At 62.7% G+C, this 17,355-nt stretch overlaps 2 protein-coding genes across 5 annotated transcripts in view; both read left to right on the top strand.

Annotated features, from left to right (window-relative positions):
• SRC (SRC proto-oncogene, non-receptor tyrosine kinase) overlaps positions 1 to 17,355 on the top strand; it is a 75,232-nt gene that overhangs the window by 19,837 nt on the left and 38,040 nt on the right. The window contains exon 2 of one of the 4 annotated variants that reach the window (XM_050807119.1): positions 17,261 to 17,334. The gene's annotated coding sequence lies outside the window, so the exon portion shown is untranslated. Of the gene's footprint in view, positions 1 to 16,441; positions 17,335 to 17,355 lie in introns of those variants that run through there. The other 3 variants (XM_050807118.1, XM_050807120.1, XM_050807121.1) reach the window with 3 other exon arrangements.
• NNAT (neuronatin) overlaps positions 6,332 to 17,355 on the top strand; it is a 165,760-nt gene continuing 154,736 nt past the window's right edge. The window contains exon 1 of the mRNA XM_050807404.1: positions 6,332 to 6,337. The gene's annotated coding sequence lies outside the window, so the exon portion shown is untranslated. The remainder of the gene's footprint in view (positions 6,338 to 17,355) is intronic.

Raw genomic sequence — 17,355 nt, 5'->3', positions numbered from 1 at the left:
TGTGCGGGTAGAGGTGTCGGGGTGTCTGTGTGCGGGTAGAGGTGTCGGGGGTGTGTGTGTGCGGGTAGAGGTGTCGGGGGTGTGTGTGTGCGGGTAGAGGTGTCGGGGGTGTGTGTGTGCGGGCAGAGGTGTCGGGGTGTCTGTGTGCGGGTAGAGGTGTCGGGGTGTCTGTGTGCGGGTAGAGGTGTCGGGGGTGTGTGTGTGCGGGTAGAGGTGTCGGGGTGTCTGTGTGCGGGCAGAGGTGTCGGGGTGTCTGTGTGCGGGTAGAGGTGTCGGGGGTGTCTGTGTGCGGGTAGAGGTGTCGGGTCTCTGTGTGCGGGTAGAGGTTCTGGGGTGTCTGTGTGCGGGTAGAGGTGTCGGGGTGTCTGTGTGCGGGTAGAGGTGTCGGGGTGTGTGTGTGTGTGCGGGCAGAGGTGTCGGGGTGTGTGTGTGCGGGCAGAGGTGTCGGGGTGTCTGTGTGCGGGTAGAGGTGTCGGGGGTGTCTGTGTGCGGGTAGAGGTGTCGGGTCTCTGTGTGCGGGTAGAGGTTCTCGGGGTGTCTGTGTGCGGGTAGAGGTGTCGGGGTGTCTGTGTGCGGGTAGAGGTGTCGGGGGTGTGTGTGTGCGGGTAGAGGTGTCGGGTCTCTGTGTGCGGGTAGAGGTGTCGGGGTGTGTGTGTGCGGGCAGAGGTGTCGGGGTGTGTGTGTGCGGGCAGAGGTGTCGGGGTGTCTGTGTGCGGGTAGAGGTGTCGGGGGTGTCTGTGTGCGGGTAGAGGTGTCGGGGTGTCTGTGTGCGGGTAGAGGTGTCGGGGGTGTCTGTGTGCGGGTAGAGGTTCTGGGGTGTCTGTGTGCGGGTAGAGGTGTCGGGGGTGTCTGTGTGCGGGTAGAGGTGTCGGGGTGTCTGTGTGCGGGTAGAGGTGTCGGGGGTGTGTGTGTGCGGGTAGAGGTGTCGGGGGTGTGTGTGTGGGGGTAGAGGTTCGGGGTGTGTGTGTGCGGGTAGAGGTTCTGGGGTGTGTGTGTGCGGGTAGAGGTGTCGGGGTGTCTGTGTGCGGGTAGAGGTGTCGGGGTGTCTGTGTGCGGGTAGTCGGGGTGTCGGGGTAGAGGTGTCGGGGGTGTCTGTGTGCGGGTAGAGGTGTCGGGGTGTCTGTGTGCGGGTAGAGGTGTCGGGGTGTCTGTGTGCGGGTAGAGGTTCTGGGGTGTCTGTGTGCGGGTAGAGGTGTCGGGGTGTCTGTGTGCGGGTAGAGGTGTCGGGGTGTGTGTGTGCGGGTAGAGGTGTCGGGGTGTGTGTGTGCGGGTAGAGGTGTCGGGGTGTGTGTGTGCGGGTAGAGGTGTCGGGGTGTCTGTGTGCGGGCAGAGGTGTCGGGTCTCTGTGTGCGGGGTAGAGGTGTCGGGGTGTGTGTGTGCGGGTAGAGGTGTCGGGGTGTCTGTGTGCGGGTAGAGGTGTCGGGGTGTCTGTGTGCGGGTAGAGGTGTCGGGGTGTCTGTGTGCGGGTAGAGGTGTCGGGGTGTCTGTGTGCGGGTAGAGGTGTCGGGGGTGTCTGTGTGCGGGTAGAGGTGTCGGGGGTGTCTGTGTGCGGGTAGAGGTGTCGGGGTGTCTGTGTGCGGGTAGAGGTTCTGGGGTGTCTGTGTGCGGGTAGAGGTGTGGGGTGTCTGTGTGCGGGTAGAGGTTCTGGGGTGTGTGTGCGGGTAGAGGTTTCGGGGTGTCTGTGTGCGGGTAGAGGTGTCGGGGTGTCTGTGTGCGGGTAGAGGTGTCGGGGTGTCTGTGTGCGGGTAGAGGTGTCGGGGTGTGTGTGTGCGGGTAGAGGTGTCGGGGGTGTGTGTGTGTGCGGGTAGAGGTGTCGGGGTGTCTGTGTGCGGGTAGAGGTGTCGGGGGTGTCTGTGTGCGGGTAGAGGTTCGGGGTGTCTGTGTGCGGGTAGAGGTTCTGGGGTGTCTGTGTGCGGGTAGAGGTTCTGGGGTGTGTCGGTCGGGGTGTCTGTGTGCGGGTAGAGGTGTCGGGGTGTCTGTGTGCGGGTAGAGGTGTCGGTAGAGGTGTCGGGGTGTCTGTGTGCGGGTAGAGGTGTCGGGGGTGTCTGTGTGCCGGTAGAGGTGTCGGGTCTCTGTGTGCGGGTAGAGGTGTCGGGGTGTCTGTGTGCGGGTAGAGGTGTCGGGTCTCTGTGTGCGGGTAGAGGTTCTCGGGGTGTCTGTGTGCGGGTAGAGGTGTCGGGGTGTCTCTGTGTGCGGGTAGAGGTTCTGGGGTGTCTGTGTGTGGGCAGAGGTGTCGGGGTGTCTGTGTGCGGGTAGAGGTGTCGGGGGTGTGTGTGTGCGGGTAGAGGTTCTGGGGTGTGTGTGTGCGGGTAGAGGTGTCGGGGTGTGTGTGTGCGGGCAGAGGTGTCGGGGTGTCTGTGTGCGGGTAGAGGTGTCGGGGTGTCTGTGTGCGGGTAGAGGTGTCGGGGTGTCTGTGTGCGGGTAGAGGTGTCGGGGGTGTGTGTGTGCGGGTAGAGGTGTCGGGGGTGTGTGTGTGCGGGTAGAGGTGTCGGGGTGTGTGTGTGTGCGGGTAGAGGTGTCGGGTCTCTGTGTGCGGGTAGAGGTGTCGGGGTGTCTGTGTGCGGGTAGAGGTGTCGGGGTGTCTGTGTGCGGGTAGAGGTGTCGGGGTGTCTGTGTGCGGGTAGAGGTGTCGTCTGTGTGCGGGTAGAGGTGTCGGGTGTCTGTGTGCGGGTAGAGGTGTCGGGGTGTCTGTGTGCGGGTAGAGGTGTCGGGGTGTCTGTGTGCGGGTAGAGGTGTCGGGGTGTCTGTGTGCGGGTAGAGGTGTCGGGGTGTCTGTGTGCGGGTAGAGGTGTCGGGGGTGTGTGTGTGCGGGTAGAGGTGTCGGGGTGTGTGTGTGCGGGTAGAGGTGTCGGGGGTGTGTGTGTGCGGGCAGAGGTGTCGGGGTGTCTGTGTGCGGGTAGAGGTGTCGGGGTGTCTGTGTGCGGGTAGAGGTGTCGGGGTGTCTGTGTGCGGGTAGAGGTGTCGGGGTGTGTGTGTGCGGGTAGAGGTGTCGGGGGTGTGTGTGTGCGGGCAGAGGTGTCGGGGTGTCTGTGTGCGGGTAGAGGTGTCGGGGTGTCTGTGTGCAGGTAGAGGTGTCGGGGTGTCTGTGTGCGGGTAGAGGTGTCGGGGTGTGTGTGTGCGGGCAGAGGTGTCGGGGTGTGTGTGTGCGGGTAGAGGTGTCGGGGTGTGTGTGTGCGGGTAGAGGTGTCGGGGTGTGTGTGTGCGGGCAGAGGTGTCGGGGGTGTGTGTGTGCGGGGGCAGAGGTGTCGGGGGTGTCTGTGTGCGGGTAGAGGTTCTGGGGTGTCTGTGTGCGGGTAGAGGTGTCGGGGTGTGTGTGTGCGGGTAGAGGTGTCGGGGTGTCTGTGTGCGGGTAGAGGTGTCGGGGTGTCTGTGTGCGGGTAGAGGTGTCGGGGTGTCTGTGTGCGGGTAGAGGTGTCGGGGGGTGTGTGTGCGGGTAGAGGTGTCGGGGTGTCTGTGTGCGGGTAGAGGTGTCGGGGTGTCTGTGTGCGGGTAGAGGTGTCTGGGGTGTCTGTGTGCGGGTAGAGGTGTCGGGGTGTGTGTGTGCGGGTAGAGGTGTCGGGGTGTCTGTGTGCGGGTAGAGGTGTCGGGGTGTGTGTGTGCGGGTAGAGGTGTCGGGGTGTCTGTGTGCGGGTAGAGGTGTCGGGGTGTCTGTGTGCGGGTAGAGGTGTCGGGGGTGTGTGTGTGCGGGTAGAGGTGTCGGGGTGTCTGTGCGGGTAGAGGTGTCGGGGTGTGTGTGTGCGGGCAGAGGTGTCGGGGTGTCTGTGTGCGGGTAGAGGTGTCGGGGTGTCTGTGTGCGGGTAGAGGTGTCGGGGGTGTGTGTGTGCGGGTAGAGGTGTCGGGGTGTCTGTGTGCGGGTAGAGGTGTCTGGGGTGTGTGTGTGCGGGTAGAGGTGTCGGGGTGTGTGTGTGCGGGTAGAGGTGTCGGGGTGTCTGTGTGCGGGTAGAGGTGTCGGGGTGTCTGTGTGCGGGCAGAGGTGTCGGGGTGTCTGTGTGCGGGTAGAGGTGTCGGGGTGTCTGTGTGCGGGTAGAGGTGTCGGGGTGTCTGTGTGCGGGTAGAGGTGTCGGGGTGTCTGTGTGCGGGTAGAGGTGTCGGGGGTGTGTGTGTGCGGGCAGAGGTGTCGGGGGTGTCTGTGTGCGGGTAGAGGTGTCTGGGGTGTCTGTGTGCGGGTAGAGGTGTCGGGGGTGTGTGTGTGCGGGCAGAGGTGTCGGGGTGTCTGTGTGTGGGGTAGAGGTGTCGGGGTGTCTGTGTGCGGGTAGAGGTGTCGGGGTGTCTGTGTGCGGGTAGAGGTGTCGGGGGGGGGTGTGTGTGCGGGTAGAGGTGTCGGGGTGTCTGTGTGCGGGTAGAGGTGTCGGGGGTGTCTGTGTGCGGGTAGAGGTTCGGGGGGTGTGTGTGTGCGGGTAGAGGTGTCGGGGTGTCTGTGTGCGGGTAGAGGTTCTGGGGTGTCTGTGTGCGGGTAGAGGTGTCGGGGTGTGTGTGTGCGGGTAGAGGTGTCGGGGTGTCTGTGTACGGGTAGAGGTGTCGGGGTGTCTGTGCGGGTAGAGGTGTCGGGGTGTGTCTGTGTGCGGGTAGAGGTGTCGGGGGTGTCTGTGTGCGGGTAGAGGTGTCGGGGTGTGTGTGTGCGGGTAGAGGTGTCGGGGTGTCTGTGTGCGGGTAGAGGTGTCGGGGTGTGTGTGTGCGGGTAGAGGTGTCGGGGGTGTGTGTGTGCGGGTAGAGGTGTCGGGGTGTGTGTGCGGGTAGAGGTGTCTGGGGTGTGTGTGTGCGGGTAGAGGTGTCGGGGTCTGTGTGCGGGTAGAGGTGTCGGGGTGTCTGTGTGCGGGTAGAGGTGTCGGGGTGTGTGTGTGCGGGTAGAGGTGTCGGGGTGTCTGTGTGCGGGTAGAGGTGTCGGGGTGTCTGTGTGCGGGTAGAGGTGTCGGGGTGTGTGTGTGTGCGGGTAGAGGTGTCGGGTGTCTGTGTGCGGGTAGAGGTGTCGGGGTGTCTGTGTGCGGGTAGAGGTGTCGGGGTGTCTGTGTGCGGGTAGAGGTGTCGGGGGTGTGTGTGCGGGTAGAGGTGTCGGGGGGGTGGGTGTGCGGGTAGAGGTGTCGGGGTGTCGGTGTGCGGGTAGAGGTGTCGGGGTGTCTGTGTGCGGGTAGAGGTTTCGGGGTGTCTGTGTGCGGGTAGAGGTGTCGGGGTGTCTGTGTGCGGGTAGAGGTGTCGGGGTGTCTGTGTGCGGGTAGAGGTGTCGGGGTGTCTGTGTGCGCGGGTAGAGGTGTCGGGGTGTCTGTGTGCGGGTAGAGGTGTCGGGGGTGTCTGTGTGCGGGTAGAGGTGTCGGGGTGTCTGTGTGCGGGTAGAGGTGTCGGGGGTGTCTGTGTGCGGGTAGAGGTTCTGGGGTGTGTGTGTGCGGGTAGAGGTGTCGGGGGTGTCTGTGTGCGGGTAGAGGTGTCGGGTGTCGGGGTGTCTGTGTGCGGGTAGAGGTGTCGGGGGTGTCTGTGTGCGGGTAGAGGTGTCGGGGGTGTCTGTGTGCGGGTAGAGGTGTCGGGGTGTGTGTGTGCGGGTAGAGGTGTCGGGGGTGTCTGTGTGCGGGTAGAGGTGTCGGGGTGTCTGTGTGCGGGTAGAGGTGTCGGGGTGTCTGTGTGCGGGTAGAGGTGTCGGGGGTGTGTGTGTGCGGGCAGAGGTGTCGGGGGTGTGTGTGTGCGGGCAGAGGTGTCGGGGTGTCTGTGTGCGGGTAGAGGTGTCGGGGGTGTCTGTGTGCGGGTAGAGGTGTCGGTCTCTGTGTGCGGGTAGAGGTTCTGGGGTGTCTGTGTGCGGGTAGAGGTGTCGGGGTGTGTGTGTGCGGGCAGAGGTGTCGGGGTGTCTGTGTGCGGGTAGAGGTGTCGGGGTGTCTGTGTGCGGGTAGAGGTGTCGGGTCTCTGTGTGCGGGTAGAGGTTCTGGGGGGTCGGTGTGCGGGTAGTGGTGTCGGGGTGTGTGTGTGCGGGTAGAGGTGTCGGGGGTGTGTGTGTGCGGGCAGAGGTGTCGGGGGTGTGTGTGTGCGGGCAGAGGTGTCGGGGTGTCTGTGTGCGGGTAGAGGTGTCGGGGGTGTCTGTGTGCGGGTAGAGGTGTCGGGGGTCTCTGTGTGCGGGTAGAGGTGTCTGGGTGTCTGTGTGCGGGTAGAGGTTCTGGGGTGTCTGTGTGCGGGTAGAGGTTCGGGGTGTCTGTGTGCGGGTAGAGGTGTCGGGGTGTGTGTGTGCGGGTAGAGGTGTCGGGGTGTGTGTGTGCGGGTAGAGGTGTCGGGGTGTCTGTGTGCGGGTAGAGGTGTCGGGGTGTCTGTGTGCGGGTAGAGGTGTCGGGGGTGTCTGTGTGCGGGTCGAGGTGCCGGGGGTGTCTGTGTGCGGGTAGAGGTGTCGGGGTGTGTGTGTGCGGGTAGAGGTGTCGGGGGTGTCTGTGTGCGGGTAGAGGTGTCGGGGTGTCTGTGTGCGGGTAGAGGTGTCGGGGGTGTGTGTGTGCGGGTAGAGGTGTCGGGTCTCTGTGTGCGGGTAGAGGTGTCGGGGTGTGTGTGTGCGGGCAGAGGTGTCGGGGTGTGTGTGTGCGGGCAGAGGTGTCGGGGGTGTCTGTGTGCGGGTAGAGGTGTCGGGGGTGTCTGTGTGCGGGTAGAGGTGTCGGGGTGTCTGTGTGCGGGTAGAGGTGTCGGGGTGTCTGTGTGCGGGTAGAGGTGTCGGGGTGTCTGTGTGCGGGTAGAGGTGTCGGGGTGTGTGTGTGCGGGTAGAGGTGTCGGGGGTGTGTGTGTGCGGGCAGAGGTGTCGGGGTGTCTGTGTGCGGGTAGAGGTGTCGGGGTGTCTGTGTGCAGGTAGAGGTGTCGGGGTGTCTGTGTGCGGGTAGAGGTGTCGGGGGTGTGTGTGTGCGGGCAGAGGTGTCGGGGTGTGTGTGTGCGGGTAGAGGTGTCGGGGTGTCTGTGTGCGGGTAGAGGTGTCGGGGGTGTGTGTGTGCGGGCAGAGGTGTCGGGGGTGTGTGTGTGCGGGCAGAGGTGTCGGGGTGTCTGTGTGCGGGTAGAGGTTCTGGGGTGTCTGTGTGCGGGTAGAGGTGTCGGGGTGTGTGTGTGCGGGCAGAGGTGTCGGGGTGTCTGTGTGCGGGTAGAGGTGTCGGGGTGTCTGTGTGCGGGTAGAGGTGTCGGGGTGTCTGTGTGCGGGTAGAGGTGTCGGGGGGGTGTGTGTGCGGGTAGAGGTGTCGGGGTGTCTGTGTGCGGGTAGAGGTGTCGGGGGTGTCTGTGTGCGGGTAGAGGTTCTGGGGTGTCTGTGTGCGGGTAGAGGTGTCGGGTGTCTGTGTGCGGGTAGAGGTTCTGGGGTGTCTGTGTGCGGGTAGAGGTGTCGGGGTGTGTGTGTGCGGGTAGAGGTGTCGGGGTGTCTGTGTACGGGTAGAGGTGTCGGGGTGTCTGTGCGGGTAGAGGTGTCGGGGTGTCTGTGTGCGGGTAGAGGTGTCGGGGGTGTCTGTGCGGGTAGAGGTGTCGGGGTGTGTGTGTGCGGGTAGAGGTGTCGGGGTGTCTGTGTGCGGGTAGAGGTGTCGGGGTGTCTGTGTTCGGGTAGAGGTGTCGGGGGTGTGTGTGTGCGGGTAGAGGTGTCGGGGTGTCTGTGTGCGGGTAGAGGTTCTGGGGTGTGTGTGTGCGGGTAGAGGTGTCGGGGTGTGTGTGTGCGGGTAGAGGTGTTGGGGTGTCTGTGTGCGGGTAGAGGTGTCGGGGTGTCTGTGTGCGGGCAGAGGTGTCGGGGTGTCTGTGTGCGGGTAGAGGTGTCGGGGTGTCTGTGTGCGGGTAGAGGTGTCGGGGTGTCTGTGTGCGGGTAGAGGTGTCGGGGGTGTGTGTGTGCGGGCAGAGGTGTCGGGGGTGTGTGTGTGCGGGCAGAGGTGTCGGGGTGTCTGTGTGCGGGTAGAGGTTCTGGGGTGTCTGTGTGCGGGTAGAGGTGTCGGGGGTGTGTGTGTGCGGGCAGAGGTGTCGGGGTGTCTGTGTGCGGGTAGAGGTGTCGGGGTGTCTGTGTGCGGGTAGAGGTGTCGGGGTGTCTGTGTGCGGGTAGAGGTGTCGGGGGGGTGTGTGTGCGGGTAGAGGTGTCGGGGTGTGTGTGTGCGGGTAGAGGTGTCGGGGGTGTCTGTGTGCGGGTAGAGGTTCTGGGGTGTCTGTGTGCGGGTAGAGGTGTCGGGGGTGTCTGTGTGCGGGTAGAGGTTCTGGGGTGTCTGTGTGCGGGTAGAGGTGTCGGGGTGTGTGTGTGCGGGTAGAGGTGTCGGGGTGTCTGTGTACGGGTAGAGGTGTCGGGGTGTCTGTGCGGGTAGAGGTGTCGGGGTGTCTGTGTGCGGGTAGAGGTGTCGGGGGTGTCTGTGCGGGTAGAGGTGTCGGGGTGTGTGTGTGCGGGTAGAGGTGTCGGGGTGTCTGTGTGCGGGTAGAGGTGTCGGGGTGTCTGTGTGCGGGTAGAGGTGTCGGGGGTGTGTGTGTGCGGGTAGAGGTGTCGGGGTGTCTGTGTGCGGGTAGAGGTTCTGGGGTGTGTGTGTGCGGGTAGAGGTGTCGGGGTCTCTGTGTGCGGGTAGAGGTGTCGGGGGTGTCTGTGTGCGGGTAGAGGTGTCGGGGTGTGTGTGTGCGGGTAGAGGTGTCGGGGGTGTCTGTGTGCGGGTAGAGGTGTCGGGGTGTGTGTGTGCGGGTAGAGGTGTCGGGGTGTGTGTGTGCGGGTAGAGGTGTCGGGTCTCTGTGTGCGGGTAGAGGTGTCGGGGTGTCTGTGTGCGGGTAGAGGTGTCGGGGTGTCTGTGTGCGGGTAGAGGTGTCGGGGATGTGTGTGTGCGGGTAGAGGTGTCGGGTCTCTGTGTGCGGGTAGAGGTGTCGGGGTGTCTGTGTGCGGGTAGAGGTTTCGGGGTGTCTGTGTGCGGGTAGAGGTGTCGGGGGTGTCTGTGTGCGGGTAGAGGTTTCGGGGTGTCTGTGTGCGGGTAGAGGTGTCGGGGGGTGTCTGTGTGCGGGTAGAGGTGTCGGGGTGTCCGTGTGCGGGTAGAGGTGTCGGGGGTGTCTGTGTGCGGGTAGAGGTGTCGGGGTGTCTGTGTGCGGGTAGAGGTGTCGGGGGTGTCTGTGTGCGGGTAGAGGTTCTGGGGTGTGTGTGTGCGGGTAGAGGTGTCGGGGGTGTCTGTGTGCGGGTAGAGGTGTCGGGGTGTCTGTGTGCGGGTAGAGGTGTCGGGGGTGTCTGTGTGCGGGTAGAGGTGTCGGGGGTGTCTGTGTGCGGGTAGAGGTGTCGGGGGTGTGTGTGTGCGGGTAGAGGTGTCGGGGGTGTCTGTGTGCGGGTAGAGGTGTCGGGGTGTCTGTGTGCGGGTAGAGGTGTCGGGGTGTCTGTGTGCGGGTAGAGGTGTCGGGGGTGTGTGTGTGCGGGCAGAGGTGTCGGGGGTGTGTGTGTGCGGGCAGAGGTGTCGGGGTGTCTGTGTGCGGGTAGAGGTGTCGGGGGTGTCTGTGTGCGGGTAGAGGTGTCGGGTCTCTGTGTGCGGGTAGAGGTTCTGGGGTGTCTGTGTGCGGGTAGAGGTGTCGGGGTGTCTGTGTGCGGGCAGAGGTGTCGGGGTGTCTGTGTGCGGGTAGAGGTGTCGGGGTGTCTGTGTGCGGGTAGAGGTGTCGGGTCTCTGTGTGCGGGTAGAGGTTCTGGGGTGTCTGTGTGCGGGTAGAGGTGTCGGGGTGTGTGTGTGCGGGTAGAGGTGTCGGGGGTGTGTGTGTGCGGGCAGAGGTGTCGGGGGTGTGTGTGTGCGGGCAGAGGTGTCGGGGTGTCTGTGTGCGGGGTAGAGGTGTCGGGGGTGTCTGTGTGCGGGTAGAGGTGTCGGGTCTCTGTGTGCGGGTAGAGGTTCTGGGGTGTGTGTGTGCGGGTAGAGGTTCTGGGGTGTCTGTGTGCGGGTAGAGGTGTCGGGGTGTCTGTGTGCGGGTAGAGGTGTCGGGGTGTGTGTGTGCGGGTAGAGGTGTCGGGGGTGTCTGTGTGCGGGTAGAGGTGTCGGGGTGTCTGTGTGCGGGTAGAGGTGTCGGGGGTGTCTGTGTGCGGGTAGAGGTGTCGGGGGTGTCTGTGTGCGGGTAGAGGTGTCGGGGTGTCTGTGTGCGGGTAGAGGTGTCGGGGTGTCTGTGTGCGGGTAGAGGTGTCGGGGGTGTCTGTGTGCGGGTAGAGGTGTCGGGGTGTCTGTGTGCGGGTAGAGGTGTCGGGGGGTGTGTGTGTGTGCGGGTAGAGGTGTCGGGTCTCTGTGTGCGGGTAGAGGTGTCGGGGTGTGTGTGTGCGGGCAGAGGTGTCGGGGTGTGTGTGTGCGGGCAGAGGTGTCGGGGGTGTCTGTGTGCGGGTAGAGGTGTCGGGGGTGTCTGTGTGCGGGTAGAGGTGTCGGGGGTGTCTGTGTGCGGGTAGAGGTGTCGGGGGTGTCTGTGTGCGGGTAGAGGTGTCGGGGGTGTGTGTGTGCGGGTAGAGGTGTCGGGGTGTCTGTGTGCGGGTAGAGGTGTCGGGGTGTCTGTGTGCGGGTAGAGGTGTCGGGGGTGTCTGTGTGCGGGTAGAGGTGTCGGGGTGTCTGTGTGCGGGTAGAGGTGTCGGGGTGTCTGTGTGCGGGTAGAGGTTCTGGGGTGTCTGTGTGCGGGTAGAGGTGTCGGGGTGTCTGTGTGCGGGTAGAGGTGTCGGGGTGTGTGTGTGCGGGTAGAGGTGTCGGGGTGTGTGTGTGCGGGTAGAGGTTCTGGGGTGTCTGTGTGCGGGTAGAGGTGTCGGGGTGTGTGTGTGCGGGTAGAGGTGTCGGGGGTGTGTGTGTGCGGGCAGAGGTGTCGGGGGTGTGTGTGTGCGGGCAGAGGTGTCGGGGTGTCTGTGTGCGGGTAGAGGTGTCGGGGTGTCTGTGTGCGGGTAGAGGTTCTGGGGTGTCTGTGTGCGGGTAGAGGTTCTGGGGTGTCTGTGTGCGGGTAGAGGTTCTGGGGTGTCTGTGTGCGGGTAGAGGTTTCGGGGTGTCTGTGTGCGGGTAGAGGTGTCGGGGTGTCTGTGTGCGGGTAGAGGTGTCGGGGTGTGTGTGTGCGGGTAGAGGTGTCGGGGGTGTGTGTGTGCGGGGGTAGAGGTGTCGGGGGTGTCTGTGTGCGGGTAGAGGTGTCGGGGGTGTCTGTGTGCGGGTAGAGGTTCTGGGGTGTCTGTGTGCGGGTAGAGGTTCTGGGGTGTCTGTGTGCGGGCAGAGGTGTCGGGGTGTCTGTGTGCGGGTAGAGGTGTCGGGGGTGTGTGTGTGCGGGTAGAGGTGTCGGGGTGTGTGTGTGCGGGTAGAGGTGTCGGGCGTGTCTTGTGCGGGTAGAGGTTCTGGGGTGTCTGTGTGCGGGTAGAGGTGTCGGGGTGTCTGTGTGCGGGTAGAGGGTGTCGGGGTGTCTGTGTGCGGGTAGAGGTGTCGGGGTGTCTGTGTGCGGGTAGAGGTGTCGGGGGTGTCTGTGTGCGGGTAGAGGTGTCGGGGTGTCTGTGTGCGGGTAGAGGTGTCGGGGGTGTCTGTGTGCGGGTAGAGGTGTCGGGGGTGTCTGTGTGCGGGTAGAGGTTCTGGGGTGTCTGTGTGCGGGTAGAGGTTCTGGGGTGTCTGTGTGCGGGCAGAGGTGTCGGGGTGTCTGTGTGCGGGTAGAGGTGTCGGGGGTGTGTGTGTGCGGGTAGAGGTGTCGGGGTGTGTGTGTGCGGGTAGAGGTGTCGGGGTGTCTGTGTGCGGGTAGAGGTTCTGGGGTGTCTGTGTGCGGGTAGAGGTGTCGGGGTGTCTGTGTGCGGGTAGAGGTGTCGGGGTGTCTGTGTGCGGGTAGAGGTGTCGGGGGTGTCTGTGTGCGGGTAGAGGTGTCGGGGGTGTGTGTGTGCGGGCAGAGGTGTCGGGGTGTCTGTGTGCGGGTAGAGGTGTCGGGGTGTCTGTGTACGGGTAGAGGTGTCGGGGTGTCTGTGTGCGGGTAGAGGTGTCGGGGTGTCTGTGTGCGGGTAGAGGTGTCGGTAGAGGTGTCGGGGTGTCTGTGTGCGGGTAGAGGTGTCGGGTGTCTGTGTGCGGGTAGAGGTGTCGGGTCTCTGTGTGCGGGTAGAGGTGTCGGGTGTCTGTGTGCGGGTAGAGGTGTCGGGTCTCTGTGTGCGGGTAGAGGTTCTGGGGTGTCTGTGTGCGGGTAGAGGTGTCGGGGTGTCTGTGTGCGGGTAGAGGTGTCGGGGTGTCTGTGTGCGGGTAGAGGTTCTGGGGTGTCTGTGTGCGGGTAGAGGTGTCGGGGGTGTCTGTGTGCGGGTAGAGGTGTCGGGGTGTCTGTGTGCGGGTAGAGGTGTCGGGGTGTCTGTGTGCGGGTAGAGGTTCTGGGGTGTCTGTGTGCGGGTAGAGGTGTCGGGGGTGTCTGTGTGCGGGTAGAGGTGTCGGGGTGTCTGTGTGCGGGTAGAGGTGTCGGGGTGTCTGTGTGCGGGTAGAGGTTCTGGGGTGTGTGTGTGCGGGTAGAGGTGTCGGGGTGTCTGTGTGCGGGTAGAGGTGTCGGGGTGTCTGTGTGCGGGTAGAGGTTCTGGGGTGTCTGTGTGCGGGTAGAGGTGTCGGGGTGTCTGTGTGCGGGTAGAGGTGTCGGGGGTGTCTGTGTGCGGGTAGAGGTGTCGGGGTGTCTGTGTGCGGGTAGAGGTGTCGGGGTGTCTGTGTGCGGGTAGAGGTTCTGGGGTGTCTGTGTGCGGGTAGAGGTGTCGGGGGTGTCTGTGTGCGGGTAGAGGTGTCGGGGTGTCTGTGTGCGGGTAGAGGTGTCGGGGTGTCTGTGTGCGGGTAGAGGTTCTGGGGTGTGTGTGTGCGGGTAGAGGTGTCGGGGTGTCTGTGTGCGGGTAGAGGTGTCGGGGTGTCTGTGTGCGGGTAGAGGTTCTGGGGTGTCTGTGTGCGGGTAGAGGTGTCGGGGTGTCTGTGTGCGGGTAGAGGTGTCGGGGGTGTCTGTGTGCGGGTAGAGGTGCTGAAGCCCAGGTTAGCTCTTCTTCTTTTATTTTTTTCTGAGACAAGGTCTCACTGGGTCGCCCAGGTTGGAATGCAGTGGTGTAATCGTAGCTCACTGCAGCCTCAAACTCCTGGTTGCAAGCCATCCTCCCACCTCGGCTTCCCGAGTAGCTGGAACTCTTGGGTACCAGTATGACCGGTTACATTTTTTTTCTATTTTTTTTGTGGAGATGGGGGTCTCGCTTTGTTGCCCAGGCTGGTCTCAAACTCTTGGCCTCAAGCGATCCTCCCATCTTGGCCTCCCGAGTCACTGGGATTACAGGCGCAAGCCGCTGCTCCCGGCACACAGTGATTCTGATGGAAGCCTTCACTCAGCTACGTGGTGGTTAGCCCTCAGCAGGCCGGCCCCAAGGCTTTGTCTCCTCTTCCAGTTTCTCCTCAGCTCAGTGCTTTGGGGCCTGGTGCCCCCAGAATCTTATCCTCAGTGCCATTGCCCCCAGCCCACACCCTTATTTCAGGGCAGGCCTTGGCCTTGTTGTGTGACCAAGGGCTGGCAGCCCCCTCTCAGCTTTAGCCTCCTCATCTGCCAAGGAGAAGGGCCCACAAAGGCTCCCGGGGGTTGGGGCTGTGACCTCCGGGCCTTGTGAGCTGCCCTACCCACCCCGAGACGGGGCTGCCTGCTGATAGACAGATAGATAGGGATGGTACCTGGAGTGGGGTGGGGAGGTCTGTGAAGCCTCCTCACTCCTCCAACTCACCAGTCCCTAGATACTGTCTCCTTCTCAGTGACCTCACTCCGGGGCATGGGAGCCTGGAGGAGGGAGAGATGGTGGGAAGTGGGTATAGGGAAGAGGGAGCCACCCCCGTGTGTCTGTCTTTCCCCCATTTTGCTGCTGAGGAGACTGAGGCTGCAGGACTGAAATGGACATAGCTCCCTCACCTTTCTCTAAGCGGTCGCAGCTGCAGGCCCTGTCAAAGCCGTCCCACCTACCTGGGTCACACTCACCACCCTCTCTTCACAAACCGCCTAGCCTTTGGGCCTCAGCTGAGATACCCCCTCCTCTGGGAAGGCCACCATGGTTTAGGTGTCTCCTCTTGCCCCTCAGGCCCTTTGGAGCTGGAGATGACTGTCCCTGAGAAGACACTGGGGGAAGGGCCACTGTGCCCTGACCTCCAGCTCCCAGGGGCCTGAGAAAAGCTTCCTGGCCCTGCTCTCAGTTTTGCAGGCCTTCGTGACTTGCATTGCTGAACATATCCCTCTGGGGGTCTCCCCTGGGCCCCCTCGTGCCTAGGCCAAGGGCCAGCAGTGACCCAGTTACACCGGAACCCACTCTGGCCAGACCTCGCTCTGGACAAGGCCCTGCCCACCTGGCACTCTGGTCCGCTTGTGCCTCTGCACCCAGGCTCCCTCCTGGGCCGCCCTTGCTGTGCTCCTCGCAGTGGAGGTAGGGGAGGGTGGGCTCTGGTGTCCCTCAGATCTGGTTGGCATCCTGGCTGTCTGCCTTCTTGCTGGGGCAGCCTCCTGGAGCCCCCATGGCCTTGTGTGTGAAACGAGTGTGGCCACAGCTTGCTACAGGCTGCTGGCAGCTTTGGAGGGGAGCGTGAACTCCAGGCGGAAGGATGTGAGGGGGAAAAGCTGATGGGGAGAAGCATGGGTTTCTGCACTCCCGTCAGCACACCCCATTCCACCCCTGGCCTGGACCAGAGCAGCTGGTAACATTGGGTTTTGCCAGGAGGAGCCCAGGCTCCTTCCTTTGGGTGTTTCCAGGGCCCTGGGTGGCCGTCCTGGTTAGGAAGACATGCAGAGGGTTAGGGGTTGTCACTTGGCTGCTAAGAGTTGGGATCTCAGGCACACCATTTAACCTGTCTGTGCTTCGGTTTCCTCATCTGTGCGATGGGGTGATGAGTGTGGCGCATGGCAGGTGATGCATGAATATCAGCCACCCTTGCTGTCAGTGTTCGTATCCCTTGCTGTGAAGCCTGTGCCTTTCTGAATTTCTACACTTGTAGAAAAACACTGCGGGTGAGCAGGTCATTCTTTTTTTTTTGAGACGGAGTCTCGCTGTGTCTCCCAGGCTGGAGTGCAGTGGTGGGATCTCCACTCACTGCAAGCTCCGCCTCCCGGGTTCACGCCATTCTCCTGCCTCAGCCTCCCATGTAGCTGGGACTACAGGCGCCTGCCACCACGCCCGGCTAATTTTTGTATTTGTAGTAGAGACGGGGTTTCACTGTGTTAGCCAGGATGGTCTCGATTTTTTGACCTCGTGATCCGCCTGTCTCGGCCTCCCAGAGTGCTGGGATTACAGGCGTGAGCCACCGCGCCCAGCCGGGCAGGTCGTTCTTTTGATAGCGGGAAGGAAAAAGAGAAGCAGGGGAAGATCCCTGCCCACGGGGAGCTTCCACTCCAGTGTGAGGGGCAGGAAGAGGGTGTTGGGCTTGGAGGAAGGCGGTGCCCATCTGTGAAATGGGCAGGCTGCGCCCCCTCATACTTCTCCCAGCCTCAGCCTTGCTGTCTCTGGATGCGGCCAGTGCTGGCAGGGTGCCCTGACCCCCAAGGTTGTTGCAGTGGCCTGGGCCCTGGTGGCTGCTCCCTGCCCTATTACTGCCCTATTCCTAGCTCTGTGGCCTTGGGCCAGCCACTTTCCCTGTCTGGCTTTCCATTTCCCCTTTTGGAAAATGGGCCAGCCATGGGGCTCTGCTTAGTCCCTGGCGTAATTTCCAGCTGGGAGAGTGGCCTTGGGGAGCAGTGCCCACACTGGCCTGGGGCATCAGCTGGCCATCTGCTGTCTTGGACGGGCCCCAGGCATCTCACTTGGCTTCTCTGAGTCCCTCTCTGTGCCCCCATCTGGAAAGAGGGGCAGGTTGTTGCTGTGTAGCAGGGTCTTGGTGAGAATAGAAGTCTGAACAGTACCAGTGAGAATCTAAGGTTAGGGGCACAGCAGGGACCTCTGTTCATGGGGCATGGCCTGTGTGCCCAGGTCTTGGCGTGGATTCACCTGTTAGCCTTTGCAACTACCTGAGGGTGACTATGGGCATCTCCATGGTACTGAAGGAAACTTCAGTCCATGTGCCCAGAGTCCTCCTGTGGTGGCAGCAGGGTCCCCTTAACCATGATGCCCCCACCTGGCTTGGGCAGGTGCCTGACAAGCCCTTCTGTTCTCCCGTCAGAGAGAGGATGGCTGCCAAAGGGCCAAGTCCCTGCCCGCCGCCTTCCCCCTTCATCCCCGCACAGGCCTGACACTACACCCACTGCTGCTCTTCCCTGGCCGGCCTCCCACCTTTCCCCCACCACTGGGGCACTGTTATCAGGAGGCATTCCAGGACTGGCTGAGAACAGCTTCCACCCTGGGCCCTTCTGAGCGGATGTGATCACTGATAGGATGCCCTGCTGGGGCCTCCTTTAAGGAATGGGCTCTGGGGTACGAGACGGTGGAACCCAGATAGTCTGGGTTTGCCTCCCAGTGCTGTGTCTTATGAGCTGTGTGACATCAGGCAAGCAGCTCCACCTCTCTGTGCTTCAGTTTCCTCATCTGCAAATCAGGGCCCGCCACAGAGGGCTGGGGTGGTTCACTGAGTTCCTAAGCATGGTGCGCGCCACCCAGCAACACCGTGATGGTGACGCTGTAGCTGTTGTTATCCTCTGAGGATCAACCATCCCTCCTCCTTGTGGGGCCCCTGGTTTATTTGGCCTCTGTGTCCACCCCCTGATGAGGGCATGGCCGGAGGACCCCTCTGGACTTTCTCTTCTCCAGGTCTAGAGGACAAGGAGAGGGTGAAGCTGAGAGAGGCTATGTTCAGAAATTGGGAACCTGCTGTGTGATCTTGGATGGCCCCTCTCCCTTTCTGAGCCTCCATTTCCCGGCCTGCTCTATGAGCCTGTGGACCTGGCCCCTCGTTATCCCTGTCACGATACTTTCTGTAGTTCCTCCCTCGGCCAGCCCAGCTACATGGCTTTTGACTGTCTTTCCCACTATGGCATCAGTAGGTGCTCAGCTAAGCCTTGTTGGAGGAGCCTGGCAGTGCACCATTGAGTGACTGTCCAGGGCTTTCCCACTCCTGGCCTTTTGCTTGTGTGGCCCCCTTTGCCAAGAATGTGGCCCCCATTCATCTCTACTTGTGGAAATCCTTCTTGTCCTCGAAGCCCTTCGCAAATGCTGCCTCCCCCAGGAAGCCTTTCCCAGTTTCTCCCAGCCAGAGGGGATGCTGGTCCTTGGAACACTTGCTCTGAGGCTCTCTGGTGGTCCCTGTTACAGTGCACTGCAGTGTCCATAGTTACAGATGAATGGCAAACAGGGACTGTGCACTTACTAGGAGCCAGGCACGGGGCGGGGGGCCCTGAGCTTGTGCTGTCTTATTTCATCTTCCACACCAACCTTGCAAGGTGGATATTAATCCTATTATCCCTCCCTTTACAGAACAGAGAACAGAGGCTCAGAGAAGTGAAGCAACTTGGCCAGCTATGAGAGACAGAGCCAGGATTTGAAACCAGGTAAGTTTGTGTTTTTTCTTT

This window comes from Macaca thibetana, chromosome 10 (genome assembly GCF_024542745.1).
Source record: "Macaca thibetana thibetana isolate TM-01 chromosome 10, ASM2454274v1, whole genome shotgun sequence".
Taxonomy (NCBI): domain Eukaryota; kingdom Metazoa; phylum Chordata; class Mammalia; order Primates; family Cercopithecidae; genus Macaca; species Macaca thibetana.
The sequence above is the reverse complement of the archived record's forward strand: the minus strand, read 5'-3'. Positions and strand labels throughout refer to the sequence as shown.